Source organism: Eulemur rufifrons, chromosome 19 (assembly GCF_041146395.1).
Source record: "Eulemur rufifrons isolate Redbay chromosome 19, OSU_ERuf_1, whole genome shotgun sequence".
NCBI classification, from domain to species: domain Eukaryota; kingdom Metazoa; phylum Chordata; class Mammalia; order Primates; family Lemuridae; genus Eulemur; species Eulemur rufifrons.
Window position 1 is genome coordinate 96,518,286 of NC_091001.1, and position 14,694 is coordinate 96,532,979.

Genomic DNA, 14,694 nt, shown 5'->3' on the forward strand with positions numbered 1-14,694 from the left:
GCGCCAGGCACACGGCCACTGTTCAGTGAGCTCGTGGAGTTGAGTTGATTTGGAAAGTCACTCAGGGCAGGATCTTAGGCTCGAGGCGCGGATGAATGATTCACGGGGGTGGTTCTTTGCATTCTTTACCTCGTAGTCACGTCGGGGAGCATCCAGCTGGCCGGCAGGTACCTGTGGAGTTGAGACGCGCCCCGCTGCCGGCCGCGGTGACAAGCCCTGAGGGGGCGAGTTTCCCGCCCGGAACCCCGCGGGCCCGGGGGGTGGCGGGGGCCGGTCCCGCGAGGCCGCAGGGCGGGGCTCAGGGGGACTCGGCCCACGTCCCCGCCCCCTCCCCGGCGCGGCGGAAGCCCCGCCCCCGGCCGCGCGCCCTCGCTGGCGGCGCGCGCCCGCGCCTCCGCCCTCCGCCCTCGCGCCCTCGCGCCCTCGCGCCGGGGGCGGGCTCGCTGCGCGTGCCGGGCGGGGAAGCGGCGAGAGCCGGGAGCCGGGAACGTTCGCCGCGGGGGCGGCTCCAGGCCTGAGCTGGCGCCGCAGCTGCCTCAGTGAGGGGGCCGGGCCGGAGCGGGCGGAGGAGGCTGCGGCCGCCGGAGACCTTCCCGACGCCCCCAGCTCCGGCGGGAAGTGAGCAAGGTCGGGATCTGCGGCGGCCGCGGGGGGCTGCGGGAGAGGGGACCGGGCTGCAGCCTCGCGTCCTCGAGGAGCGGGGAGGGAGCCCGCGCTGCGCCGGGACCGCGGGAGCCTGCGGGGTGCGGGGCCGGGGGAGGCGGGGCCGGCGCGCAGGGGGCCGGGGCCGCTGCACCGCGCGGGGCTGAGGCGGGGAAGGACGCTGCGCTCGGCCCCGGTAGGGAAGCCGAGGGGATGCCGCGAGCCCGGGCTGAGGGGCAGTGGGGTCGCCGGGGTCCCGAGCGCGCCGTGGGCTCGGGGCGCGGAGCCGGGTTGCGGGCGCCGGGCTGATGCTGCCGGCTCGCTGGGAGGAGGCGCTGCGTTAGGTGCTGAAGGGGCGAACGAGGCAGGTCCTGGCAGAGGGCAGGTGAGGCAGGCAGGCCCTGGCAGAGGGAAGGGAATTTATTTCAGATCACCCCAAAACACTGTTTTCTGAGGCGTGTAATAACGAACTTGTCCACCGAGGTCACCCGCGAAAGGAAAGTGTCCTGAGAGGAGGGAGGATGCAGCTAACGAATGCTTGCTGTTAAATTCCTGTGCCAGGCCTTGGGATTAGGAAGATCTTCCAGCATTCTTAGCAAACGTGTATTGATTAGCTCCCATGGGCAGAGAACCGTAGTCAGCACTGGGGCCACGAAATAGTATGAAACGCAAACATAATCTGCTATTGAGGTGCTGACAATTTGGCTGTCGAGGTATGCGTATAACGTACAAACAAGCGTTGGGTTTTCTGTCCTGTGCCCTGTTCACTTTAGGTTCCTTTTGTCTTTTGCTAGTATTGGGAAATTGGAGCCATAAATTGCTTGGTTTCGGGGATAAAGTAGGAAGGTCAAAGACGCTTGTGGGAGAAATTTGGGAGAGTTTTGAAGGCCCTTCTGTGTAGCATTTAAAGGAGGAGAGGGGGGAAAAGGTATTTGGAAAGAGAAAGGAAGTTTCCTTCCTTCCCAACTAGAATTAAGCTCCATGACTAGTCACTGTTAAATCCTCAGAATGTTGCCTGGCTCACAACAGTCGAGCCATAAACGTCTATTGGATGAATGAATGAAGGAAGCAAGGTTTTGCTACATTTTACACGGAGCGGTATCAATCGCTCTAGCGTTAGGGATGGATGGTTGATGGACTTCCCCCATTCCTCAAATTCTCCTTTCTTTTTTGCCATGTGAGGTAGTCCAGGTTCTTAGGTTTGGGCATGTTAATGCAACGGCTAAGGTGGTGAAATCCTGATTTCTTGTGGCCATGCTACCACTTTGACATGTTTCTTGCATGTTGGCTGTCAGGAGCTTGCTACTTAGACTGTTGCTTGAGGTCATTCGTCCCTTTCTGTTCCTACTCTTATTGGCTTCTTCTGTCATCTGAGGAGGAAGGAGAGTACATTTGTCTAGAGAACACTTTTTCATTTTTGTCCTTCTTCTTGGATCTTAGATCTGTGGTAAGAGAATGTTTGTGTCTCTGCTCTTCTGTAAGGGCTGGATTTCTACCTGTCTTCTGCCTTGGTTGGGTTTCTGAACTCTTGAGCTCCAGGCTGCTGTTTCAGTTCCCTGGGTTGCAGTGCCTGTTGGGTTACTTTGTCTGCCAAATTAAAACTTGACCTTTTATGAATTCTCTGAGGCTTTTTATCATACATAAGTGGAATTGCCTTTGAAGGGGGTTGTGCAGTCAAGGTAATGCTCACAGAGTTTTTGGGTGTCCACTATACCTGAGAGGCAAAATTTCTACTTAGAGTTAGAAAATTAGACTTAGAACCAGTAGAATTTCAACTTACCATTTATGTCTTCAATATTAATCTCTCAGGGCCTTAGTTTCCTCATACAAAAAACGAAGCTGATATTAATCTAAATTTGGCATTGTGTAGAAAGCATTGAAAAAGTAAATTAATTTCTTTTTTGTTTTAGAACTGGAGGGTGCAATCAGCAGGTGTCTGCTAGTTCTTGTTTTGTGGTACCTAGGTTCTGCAATTTTGGGCACCTAGTTTCAGGCTCTCTCAATGATATTTATTTACATTTATTTTAAAATCAACTTTATTGATGTGTACTTTACACATGATAAAATTCACAGATTTCCTGTGTACAGGTGGATGAGTTTTGAAAAATGTATACAGTAGTCTCCCCCTTATCCTTAGGGATATGTTTTAAGACCCCCAGTGGATGCCTGAAATTGCTGCTAATAAAGAAACCATATATATGCACTATGTTTTTCCTATACATTCATGCCTATGATAAAGTTTAATTTACATATTAGGCACAATAAGAGATTAACTTCTCTTTGGCATATATTTGGCTTCTTTTTGGCATAGCCCAATTGGCAGCATAACTAGTCTTGCCCTTTGGGTTTATTAATAAGTAAAATAAGGGTTACTTGAACACTGGCACTGTGATACCACAGTAGATCTGATAACCTAGATGGCTACTAAATGAGTAGTTTATACAGCGTGGATGTGATGGACAAAGGGATGATTTACATGCCAGGTGGGATGGAGTGGGACTATGTATGATTCCATCACACTGCCCAGAATGGTGGGTGCATAATTTAAAACTAAGAATTGTTTATTTCTGTAATTTTCCATTTAATATTTTTGGACCATAGTGGGCTCTGGGTAACCAAAACCATGAAAGCAAAACCGTGGATAAGGGGGGGCTACTGTATACTTTGTAACCAACCACTGTTCCAGTAAAGATACGGAACTTTCCATCACTTCAGGAAGTTCCCTTATGCTGATTTGCAGTTAATCTCCTATTTCCCCCTCCTTTTATTTATTTCTAATTACACAAGCATCAGAGCTGTGGCTCTAGTTGTGCAGGCTGTATACTGCCCAGCTTTAGGGGGTGCCATTCACGTTGGAGTCCCTGTGCGTGGCAGCTCCTGGAGTGGCTGTGTGCTGCAACTCTGCAAGTGGCTCAGAATGCACACTCGCTTATAAAATACTCAAGCAGTACAGACAGAATAAAAGCCCCCTTGACAGACTCCCTTCCCCACAAAACTGATTATCAGTTTGCTGTGATCCTTCCAGACCTTTCTCTATGCATTGTCATATTTATATAGGTAATACAGGAAAAAAGCAGAACCCTCCCCCCCCCACACACATACACATTAATGACTTCATACTGTGCATATTATTCAGCAACTTTTTTTCCTAACAAATGTTTTTGAGCCTTTCCATTTTGGAACATAAGGATCTACCTGAGTCTTCTTAGCTACTGCACAGTCTCTTATGTAGTATGTATTGGACTATGTAGTAGTTTATTTAATCCTCTCCTCGTTAATGCCCATTGCTACAGTGAATGAAAAATATAATTGCTGGGTCAAAGAGGTGTACATTTTAAGTTATAATTGATGGAGCTTTAACCATGTTGCTACTTGTGGATCTAGTCCATTTCTTTTTAACTGCTGAGCTATTCAGTTGTAGACTTAAATCACCATTTGTGTATCCTTTCACTCACTGAGAAACAATTGAGTAAGTTACTTTGTATAGTAGTTCTTTGATGGGTATATGTGTTGCACATGGATCCTGCAAGTCTGAGGCTTTTCCTTTCTCTTTGTTACCAATGTCTATGGTTGTATATAAATTTTAAGTTCTAATGTAATATTTATGAAAAATTTCCCTTATATGACTTGTCTTGTGTGTGTGTCTGGTTTAAGAAAATTTTCTCTACTTTGGGGTATGAATTATATATTTCTGTATTTTCTTCTAAAAGTTTTGTTTTTAATGTGGAATTTATTTCTATGCATGGTATAAGGAAGTGATACGATTTTTTTTCTGTTTGGATAACCAGTACTTTAGCACTTTTTTCATAATTTTTTATTGTGCTAAAATGTACATGACATAAAATTTATCATTTTAGCCATTTTTAAGTGTACAGTTCAGTGGCGTTAAGTACATTCACATTGTTGTGCATCCATCACCACTGTCCATCTTCAGAACCTTCCTCTTCCCCAGTTGAAACTTTGTACCAGCTAAACACCAACTCGCCATTCTCCTCTACCCTCAGCACCTGGCAACCACCATTCTGCTTTCTGTCTCTATGAATTTGATTACTCTAAGTACTTCATATAAGTGGAAGCATGCAATATTTGTCCTTTCATGTTTGCCTTATTTCACTTAGCATAATGTCTTCAAGTTTCACCCATACTGTAGTAAGTGTCCAAATTTCCTTTTTAAGACCAAATAATATTGCATTGTATGTATATACTATATTTTGTTTATTCAGTCATTCATTTAGGGACATTTGGATTGTTTCTACATTTTGGATATTGTGGATAATGCTGCTGTGAACATTGGTTCATATATTTCTTTAAGCGTTTGCATTCAATTCTTTTGTGTGTATACCCAGAAGTGGAATTGTCAATGATATATATTTTTAAAACAATGTACATAACTCAGTAAAAGTAGATCAATATAACTTTGACCAAAATGGCTGGATAGTACAAAGAGTTCCCGTATACTCTCTCTTTCCCATGCAGGTTCCCCTATTATTAACATCTTGAATTAGTGTGGTACATTTGTTACAATTGGTGAATCAATATTGATACTTTATTAACTAAAGTCCATAATTTATATTAGGGTTCACTCTTTGTATTGTATAGTTCTGTGGGTTTTGGCAAATGCATAAGGTCATGTATCATTAATGCCATTACATGGCATTACATGTAATGTCATTATGGTATCATGCAAAGTAATTTCACTGCCCTAAAAATCCTTTGTGTTCCACCTATTCATTCTTCTCTCCCTCACCCTGAGCATGGCAAGCACTGATGATTTCATTGTCTATAGTTTTGCCTTTTCCAGAATGTTACATAATTGGAATCATACAGTATGTAGCCTTCTTAGACTGGCTTCTTTTACTTAGCAATATGCATTTAGGGTTCCTTTATGTCTTTTTGTGGCTTCATAGCTCATTTCTTTTTAGTGCTGAATAATATTCCATTGTATGGAAGTACCACAGTTTGTTTTTTCATTCACCTACTGAAAGACATCTTCGTTGCTTCCAAGTTTTGACAATTATAAATAAAACTGCTATAAACATCCATGTGCAGGTTTTTGTGTGGATATAAGTTTTTCATTCACTTGGGAAAGTATCTGGGAGAGCAATTGCTGGATCATATGGTAAGAACATGTTTAGCTTTGTAGGAAACCGCTAAACTGTCTTCCAAATGACTGTACCATTTTGCATTTCCACCAGTTTTTAAAATTTATGTCTAAGCACCCTAAATATTCTTTTTTTTTTTTTTTTTTTTTTTTTGAGACTGAGTCTCACTCTGTTGCCCGGGCTAGAGTGAGTGCCGTGGCGTCTGCCTAGCTCACAGCAACCTCAAACTCCTGGGCTTAAGTGATCCTCCTGTCTCAGCCTCCCGAGTAGCTGGGACTACAGGCATGCGCCACTATGCCCGGCTAATTTTTTCTATATATATTTTTAGCTGTCCATATAATTTCTTTCTATTTTTAGTAGAGATGGGGTCTCGCTCTTGCTCAGGCTGGTCTCGAACTCCTGAGCTCAAAGGATCCGCCCACCTCGGCCTCCCAGAGTGCTAGGATTACAGGCGTGAGCCACCGCGCCCAGCCTAAGCACCCTAAATATTCTTAAAAAATAAATTGTCGTCAGACTTTTCTGGAATGAATTCATATTCAATTGTTTCTTTTGTTGGCTGCCTTTCTTAGCATTGTATCTCTTTGTGTGTATTGAAGTTTTGGATTACAGACTCATTTTGAGTGTGTGTGCTTTTGATTTTGTTTTCTTATCTCTATGTTCACCGTTCTCTGTGTGGTGATATTTTAGGTGCTTCACCTGACCTACTGGACCGCATTCTGGAATCAGATATAATAATGGTGGGTCAGGGGTCCTGCTCTTTGAGGTAATTGGGCTATTATAGGTGCCCTCACAGAGTGTGTGTCTTGATTCAGTTCGTGATCTTGAGGCTGTGTTTGTATCGTCCCACTTTTCTAAGCCCAGAGCATTATATAAACTGAAGTTCTGGGCAGAGATTGGCAGCAGTGTTTTTCAGCTCTCTTTCAGCTCCAGCATCATCCCTGGCCTTATGCAGTGAGTCTGGCTCAGCTGTCTCCGGTTTCTCCATCCTCCTTTGCTCTGTGTCTTTATTGCCCAGCAGGAGGTATGCACCTGGTCTGGACTCAGAATCCAAGCAAGCCTGTAGCCTCAGTTGTGCTCCAACTTTGTGTATCTGTTCTGTTTCTGAAACAAATGGAGGTTTATCCATTTGTTTTTGAGACTTCTATCTTTTATCAGTTTTTTAAAATTATTTTAAAAGATATTTTAATCATTACTATGTATTTGGAGCAGAGGGGATGTATCAAAGTATGTACTTACTGGGCTACTTTGACTAGAAGACTTAATTGACCAAGCTTCCTTCTCCTTTATTCAACTAATTTTTTTTTTTTCTGTTATTGCATTGCCTAGGCTCTCCTGTACAAGAAAGCAGTGATGATAATGGGCATTTTAATCTTTTTCTTAAGTGGGAATGTTTCCAGTGTTTCCCTATTAGATATGATGCTTACTGATGGTTTTGGGAAGATGTCTTCAGTATATTTAAGGAAGTTTTCTTCTGTTCTTGGTTAGTATTTTATTTGGTATTGAAATTTTTTTTTGAGACAGAATCTCACTCTGTTGCCCGGGCTAGAGTGCCGTGGCATCAACCTAGCTCACAGCAACCTCAAACTCCTGGGCTCAAGCAATCCTCCTGCCTCAGCCTCCCAAGTACTACGGGCATGCGCCACCATGCCTGGCTAATTTTTTTCTATATATTTTTAGTTGTCCAGCTAATTGCTTTCTATTTTTAGTAGAGATGGGGGCTCCCTCTTGCTCAGGTTGGTCTCGAACTCCTGACCTTGAGCGATCCTCCCACCTTGGCCTCCCAGAGTGCCAGGATTACAAGCGTGAGCCACTGCGCCCAGCTGGGTATTGAATTTATTGAGAGCTTTTTTTTTTGGAATTTGTTGAAATTATCATCTTTTTTTTTCTCTTTAATATGTTAAGAGTAGGACAGATCTTTCTGAGTTGTAGGTAACTGAGAGAAACAGATATATTGTATGTTATTTACTTATTAATTTATTTTTAACAACAACAAAAACACAACCTGTAAAGAAAACACATTTTGATCTTGAATTTTAATGTATTAACAACATTATATATAAATTAAAAACAGGACTGAAATGCTGTAATAATCAGGTTTGGACTAAACATCCTTGTAACAGAACTTCAGTATATTCAAATAGTGCTCTATAATAGTGTACTATAATTAAATAGTACATAATAATATCAGTAATGATAGCTAACATTTATTAGGCTCTTATTTGATGCCAAGGATTGTGCTAAATGCTTTACATGATTTATTTAATAGTTACCGCAGCCCTATGAGGTTATATTTAGCTCCTCAGAGCTCTTTGTTGTAGTGGAGTACAGTTATTGAATTATTTTTACTGGAACTTAGAGAACCCTCTTGATTTGTAAAAAGCAAATCTCTAAGGTTTCCTGAACATTTATTTTCCCTGGCCTTTTTTTTTTTTAATCTGAAAGAGAAGAAAAGAAGTATTAGAGGAAAGATACTTGAGAATTTTCCTGAAATAAGCAAGGAAATTAGTTGTCTTTCAATAAAGTTTGGATAGTTATAGCTAGGTATTTAATATTTATTAGTGATAATCTCAGCCCTCACTGACTTTTAATTATTTAAATGGACATCCAGAGAAATACTGACAAGGGCTTTGCAGGGAGATGGTGAACTTACACAAGAAATTTTGATACCTGGATGCTTTGATGTAGCTGAGACCTGGAAGGGTTAAGAAACTACCAAAAAGATTCAAAGGAAATGAAAGCTATTTAACACTGAAGTGCAGTACAGAGACATTCTGGAAGTATTTCCAAAGTCTTCTCTTTCCTTTAGTCTTTACCGTAGGAGTTACTTCTGCCTACAGACTTAGTTCAGTTCTGAAACACATTGTCTTCCTAGAATAGAACAGACTATAAGGACAAACAAGGGTCTAGACTTTTTGTTGCACTATCTTCTAGACCCCATGAGCTCTGTGACGTTAAGGTCTAATCCAGCACAGCAGTTTTGGGACAGATACTCCTTCCTTAGTCCTTGGTCCTTCGGTTTGCCCTGGAGGGGGCAATGTGGCACAGTGCAAAGAGAATGGGCTTTAGTGTCAAGTCAGTGCCTAACTCCACACTTTCCTAGCATTGTAACCTTAGGTCTAAGTCACCTGACTACTTAGGCTCTCAGATTTCTTCATCTACTTCTAACATTCTTAATCCTGATTTGTTCCTCAAGACTAACACAGTATTGTCTTCTCACCTGAATTTTTTAAAGAGCAACATCCTCTAGGCAGGGTATAATAAGAAAATATGAGCAATTAAGTTTTACCAATATTTAACCTGTAGATTGACAGTCTACTCCATCTGTATGTCTGATATATATCAGGTATGATAAGCTCGGGAATCTGAGAGAATCGTGGGAACAACACAACCTGGAGGGATCAATAATATGATCTTTCTTATTTGTTTGCTTATATTGTGTTAGCCCATATTATAGTTCACTCTGCTTGGTTTTGTGGTCTTTCATATCATGTTATCTGATGTGAATGAAATGAATGTTACCAAGTAGGTAAATGGCTTAAAAAGATCCTTGCAAGGAAACTGCAGGTTGAAGTTTCAGAGTCAACTGAAGATTGAAGTATTAATGCAGGCACACATGAACAGCAAGAAAAAACAGTTTGGTGTCAAACTAAAATGCATTCTTTGTTAGCAGATATTGTTGGGATACTGATAGAAGACATTGCTGAAGATTTGATATGATGACCATTATACCAAATGATAGAGTTTGTGAGAGTTCATGTATATTTGGATAAAAAGTACAGAACTTACCATATTTGGTATACTGTTTCAATAATAAAATATATGGAGAACTGCTTCCCACCTCCCCAACCCACTCAGGAAAAGATTTACCAGAGAATATACTCAAAGTAAATGACCTAAAATTCTATAATGAAATAGGACATATAAAGCATAAACAATAATATTAGTATATTGTACCTAGAACCCAGCCTAACAAATAAAAGAGAGTTGATATCCCTCTGCAGTCATGTGATTCTGCTTTCATCTCTAGAGATATTCATTTTTCTGAATTTGGTGATTATTATTCTCATGTACGTCTTTATACTGTTGCTATATATGTATGAATTCATAAGCAATATCTTTAGGGCCAGGGCTAGGGTGAGATGAGGAGGCATCTGGGACCCCAATATAAGGACACCCTCACTCTTGGGCTTGCATGGCCCCAAGAGTGATGCTTCCTTAAATTTTGCACCCCAGGTACCCCACTTGCTTCACCATCATCCTGGTCCTGTTGCTATTAATGTGTATGTTTTTGAGCTTTATATAAATGGTATAATTTTGCATGTATTCTCTTGCAATTTTTCACTTAACATTCTGAAATTGATGCAACTCAATAAATGTAGCTCTGTTGTATAGTATCGTGTGATTGACTGTACTACAGTTTTCCTATTCCTTTATTGATGGCTGTTTCTGATTTTGTGTTTACAAACAATATTGTTGTAAGCATCCTTGTATATGTCCCTTTAGGACATGGTTGTAGAAGGGGTACTTTTGGGTAATCCAGTACACACATTTTTAACTTTACTAGATACTGCCTTCTGTGTCCAAAGTGGTTATATTTATTTGTATGTTCACCAGGAGTATATGGGAATTCATGTTGGTTCATATTTTCACCAATATAATGATATTTTCAGAGTTAATTTTTTTCTTTGATGGATGTGATGCATAAATTATTATATTTTGTAAACTTTATATTACAGAACAAAACATATACTAAAAAATTATAGCTTAGTGAATTATCATACAGCAAACACTCTAATCACCACCCAGGTGAAGAAATAGAATTTCCAGCTCTCCCTAAAGCCTTTCCATATATCCCATCCCAGCCATAGTCCCTTCCTTCCCTCCCAGAATAACCACTGTCCTGATTCAGATGGTAACCACTTCCTTGGATGTCTTTGTGGTTTTTATACACAACTGTGAATCCTTAAATATTATAGTTTAGTCTTGAATTGTTATGTACAACTTTATATATATTTGTTTTCCATTTCTGCTTTCTGCTGGTTTTTCCATGAATTGCCTACTCACATCTTTGGTCAAATTTTCTTATCTGCTTGTCCAAGTTGGTTTTTTTGTTTTGTTTTGTTTTTTAAGACAGGATCTTACTTTATTACCCGGGCTAGAGAGTGGTGTGATCATGGCTCACCGCAACCTCAAACACCCCTGGGCTCAAGCGATCCTCCTGCTTCAGCCTCCTGAGTAGCTGAGACTATAGGTGTGCACTGTCACCCCTGGCTAATTTTTAAATTTTTTTTTGTGTAGAGATGGCGTTTCACTTTGTTGCCCAGGCTGGTCTTGAACGCCTGGCCTCAAGCAATCCTCCCACCTCAGCCTCCCAAAATGCTAGGATTACAGGTGTGCGCCACCACACCTGGTTTGGTGCACTTTAAAAAACAGTTTGGCAATTCCTTTTTTAGGTATGCACCCACGATAAACTCTCACCCTTGTGCAGCAAGAGACAGGTACAACACTATAGCAATGCTGTTTGCAATAGGAAAAATCCTAGAAACAGCCTATATTTCCCTCAGCAGGAAGTACATTAAAATGTAGTGTTTGGAATTATACAGCAGTCAAAAGGAATGAACAATAACATGCAATAATAGGATGAATCCTAGCAATATAATATTTGGTGAACACAATTCCCAAAGCATTATATTTAGTAAGATATCCTTTTTCTGTTTGAGATATAATTCACCTAGCATATAATTCACCCTACAATTCAGTGGTTTTGAGTATGTTCATAGAGCTGTGCAACCATTGCTATTATTAATTGCAAAACATTTTCATCACCCCCCCCCTAAAAAAACCCTGTACTTATTAGCAGTCACTCCCTATTCTCCATCTTCTCCAAGCCCTAGAAACCAATGATTAATTTTCTGTTGCTATGGATTTGCCTATTCTGGACATTTCATATAAATGGAATCATATAATATGTGGTCTTTTGTGACTGGCTTGTTTCATTTAGCATAATGTTTTCAGGGTTCATCCATGTTGTAGCATACATCAGTACTTTATTCTGTTTTATGGCTGAATAACATTCCATTGCATGTATATACCATAATTTGTATAAATATACTGCAATTTGATTCTGGCACCACTTGTTGAAAAGACTATCCTTTCTCTACTGAATTGGCACCACTGTTGAAAATCAAGTTGCCCATAGTGCGAGGATATGTTTCTGGACTCTCAATCTGTTGCCTTGATTCATATTGTTATCCTTGTGCCAGTACTACACTGTCTTTATTACTGTGGCTTTGTAGTACGTTTTAATACATTCACGGTTTTGATTTGCTAACATTTTGTTGAGGACTTTTACACCTATGTTCATGAACATTGATTAGATTTCTTTTTTGTGCTACCTCTTTTGGGTTTTAGTACCTCGGTAATGCTGGCTACAAATGAGTTGGGTAGTATTTCCTTGTCCCTTGTTTTCTGGAAGAGATCTTGTAGCATTGGGCCTGGAAATTTTTTTACAAAAGGCTTTTTTTTTCCTAAATTACAAATTCAGTTTCTTGTTATTCTGATTATCTATTTCAGCTTGTGGAAAAAAATATTTCAGCTCATAGAGTTTTGGTAATTTGTAGTTTTTGAGGAATTGGTCTGTTTTATCTAAGTTGTCATATATATATATATATATAGAATAGAATTGTTTATAGTATTTCCATAGTATTTCCTTTAATGTTCATGGGTTCTGTACTAATGTCCTCCCCTCTTTCATTAGTTATTTTGGTAATTTGTACTTTCTCTATTTTTTCTTTGTCTATCTTACCAGCTTTATTATTATTTTTAAAGAACCAGCTTTTGGTTTCATTGATTTGTCTCTTCCTCTTAGTGAATTCTTGTTTCAATCCAATGTGGTCAGATAACATAGTTTGTATAATTTTAATTCTTTTGATTTTGTTAATGTTTATTTTATAGCCCAAGATATATGGTCTTTCTTGGTGCATGTTTGATGTGCACTTGAAAAGATTGTACATTTGTTATTGTTGGGTGGGACATTCTGTAGTATCAGTTATATTCAGTTGGTTGATGTTGCTCAGTCCTTCCACTTTGTTGTCACTACCTTTTCTCCCACCCTCTTCATTGAGGTTGTTTCATACACTTGTAATGTAGTTGGATTGTTTTGTCACATTCCACAATTCATTCTGGGATCCTCTGATTTTTAAAAAGTTTGCATACATAAAAGTTCACTTTTTGTGTTGTCAGGATCTATCAGCATTGACAAATGTATAATCTACCACTATAGTATCATACAGAATAGTTTTACTGCCCTCAAAATTTCACTGTGCTTCACCTAGTCAAGTCTCCCCCATGTCCCCCAAACCTCTGGCAATCTTTGCTGTCTGTATAGTTTTCTCTAGAAGGTGATAAAATTGGAATCATACAGTATGTAGACTTTTCAGACTGGCTTTTTTCACTTATCAATATACATTTAAGCTTCCTCTATGTCTTTTCATGGCTTGATACTTCATTCTCTTTATTGCTGGACAATATTCCATTTATGGAAGTACTACAGTTTATTTGTGCATTCACCTACTGAAGGATGTTTTTGTTGCTTCCAGCTTTTGGCGATTAAGAATAAATCTGGTATAAACATTTGGTTGCAGGTTTTGTATGGACATAAAATTTCACCTCAATTGGGTAAATACCTAGCAGTGTGATTGTTGGATCATATGGTAAGACTATGATTCACATTATAAGAAACTGCAAGGTGTCTTCCAGTGTGGCTGTTTGTGCATTCTCACCAGCAACGAATGAGTTCTTGTTGCTCTACATTCTTGTCAGCATTTGATATTGCCAGTTTTTTGGATATTAACCATTCTAATACATATATAATGGTATCTCTTTGTTGTCTGAATTTGTTATTTCCTAATAACAAATGATGTTGAATGTCTTTTCATATGCTTATTTATCATCTGGATATTCTCTTTGGTGAGGTGTCTGTTCAGATCTTTTGATCATTTTTGATTAGACTGTTTTCTTGTTGTTGAGTTTTATGAGTTCTTTATATAATTGGCATACAAAACACATATTCATCAATTAGGTGTTTTGAAAATATTTTCTTTAACTCTGTGGCCTGTCTTTTTATTTTCTTAATAGTATCTTTTGCATAACAGTTAATTTTGATAAAATCCGACTTACCAATTTTTTATTTCATGGGATTGTGCTTTCCAGACTCATTCATTTAGTTTGGGTTTGGGCTTAGGACATTAAACAGCCTCTTCTAGGAACTTCCAGTTTCAACCCCTTTTAGATTTAAGAAACTTTGCTTACATTCTCAAAGCTAGGACTCTGGTCTTCTTTATGCTTTATAGACTAAAGCTATGCCCTGGTTCTTTAAGTTGTGTGAAATGAAGCTCCTGAGTAGGGTCATTGGGATCCACTGAAGATCAGATTTGTTTGAATAAATTTACCTAGTGTATTTCTCTGTATGTCCGAAGAATGAATTGCAGGAGGAAGGGGGTGGAGAGTCCTGAGATCACAAGGTCATAGGATTTTATTTGTGCATTAATGTGGACAAAGATTTTGGCAGTTGAAATGGGAAAAAGGGGTGGATATGAGAGTGATTATGAGGAAGGAAATGGCAGGGCTTGAAATTAGAGTTAGTATGTGAAGGAAATGATATTGGTTATCTCTAGATTATGTGGCTAAGGAAAGGCAGAGTGCCAGGAGTCCAAGTGGAAGGAAGTAGAGAGATGTGCTTACATTCATGGAAGTATTGATCTTCAAGGTTATAACAGGATGGCAAGGGCATATAATCAGCTGTGCTAGTGGGATTAGATAGATTCTTTTGGGTATGGAACTGTTAAAAACATAATTACAAAGATGCAGGTATTAGTGTACAAAAAACACTGGCATGGAGTCACCTATTAGTAGGCGTAGAGAAATAGTATATATTAATCTCAGTTTATGT

The 14,694-nt window shown here is 40.0% G+C and overlaps 1 protein-coding gene across 2 annotated transcripts in view; it reads left to right on the forward strand.

Annotated features, from left to right (window-relative positions):
- Positions 1-434: 434 nt before the first annotated feature.
- The window catches only part of DTNB (dystrobrevin beta), a 225,735-nt gene continuing 211,475 nt past the window's right edge, over positions 435-14,694 (forward strand). The window contains exon 1 of one of the 2 annotated variants that reach the window (XM_069495025.1): positions 435-627. The gene's annotated coding sequence lies outside the window, so the exon portion shown is untranslated. The remainder of the gene's footprint in view (positions 628-14,694) is intronic. The other variant, XM_069495024.1, reaches the window with a different exon arrangement.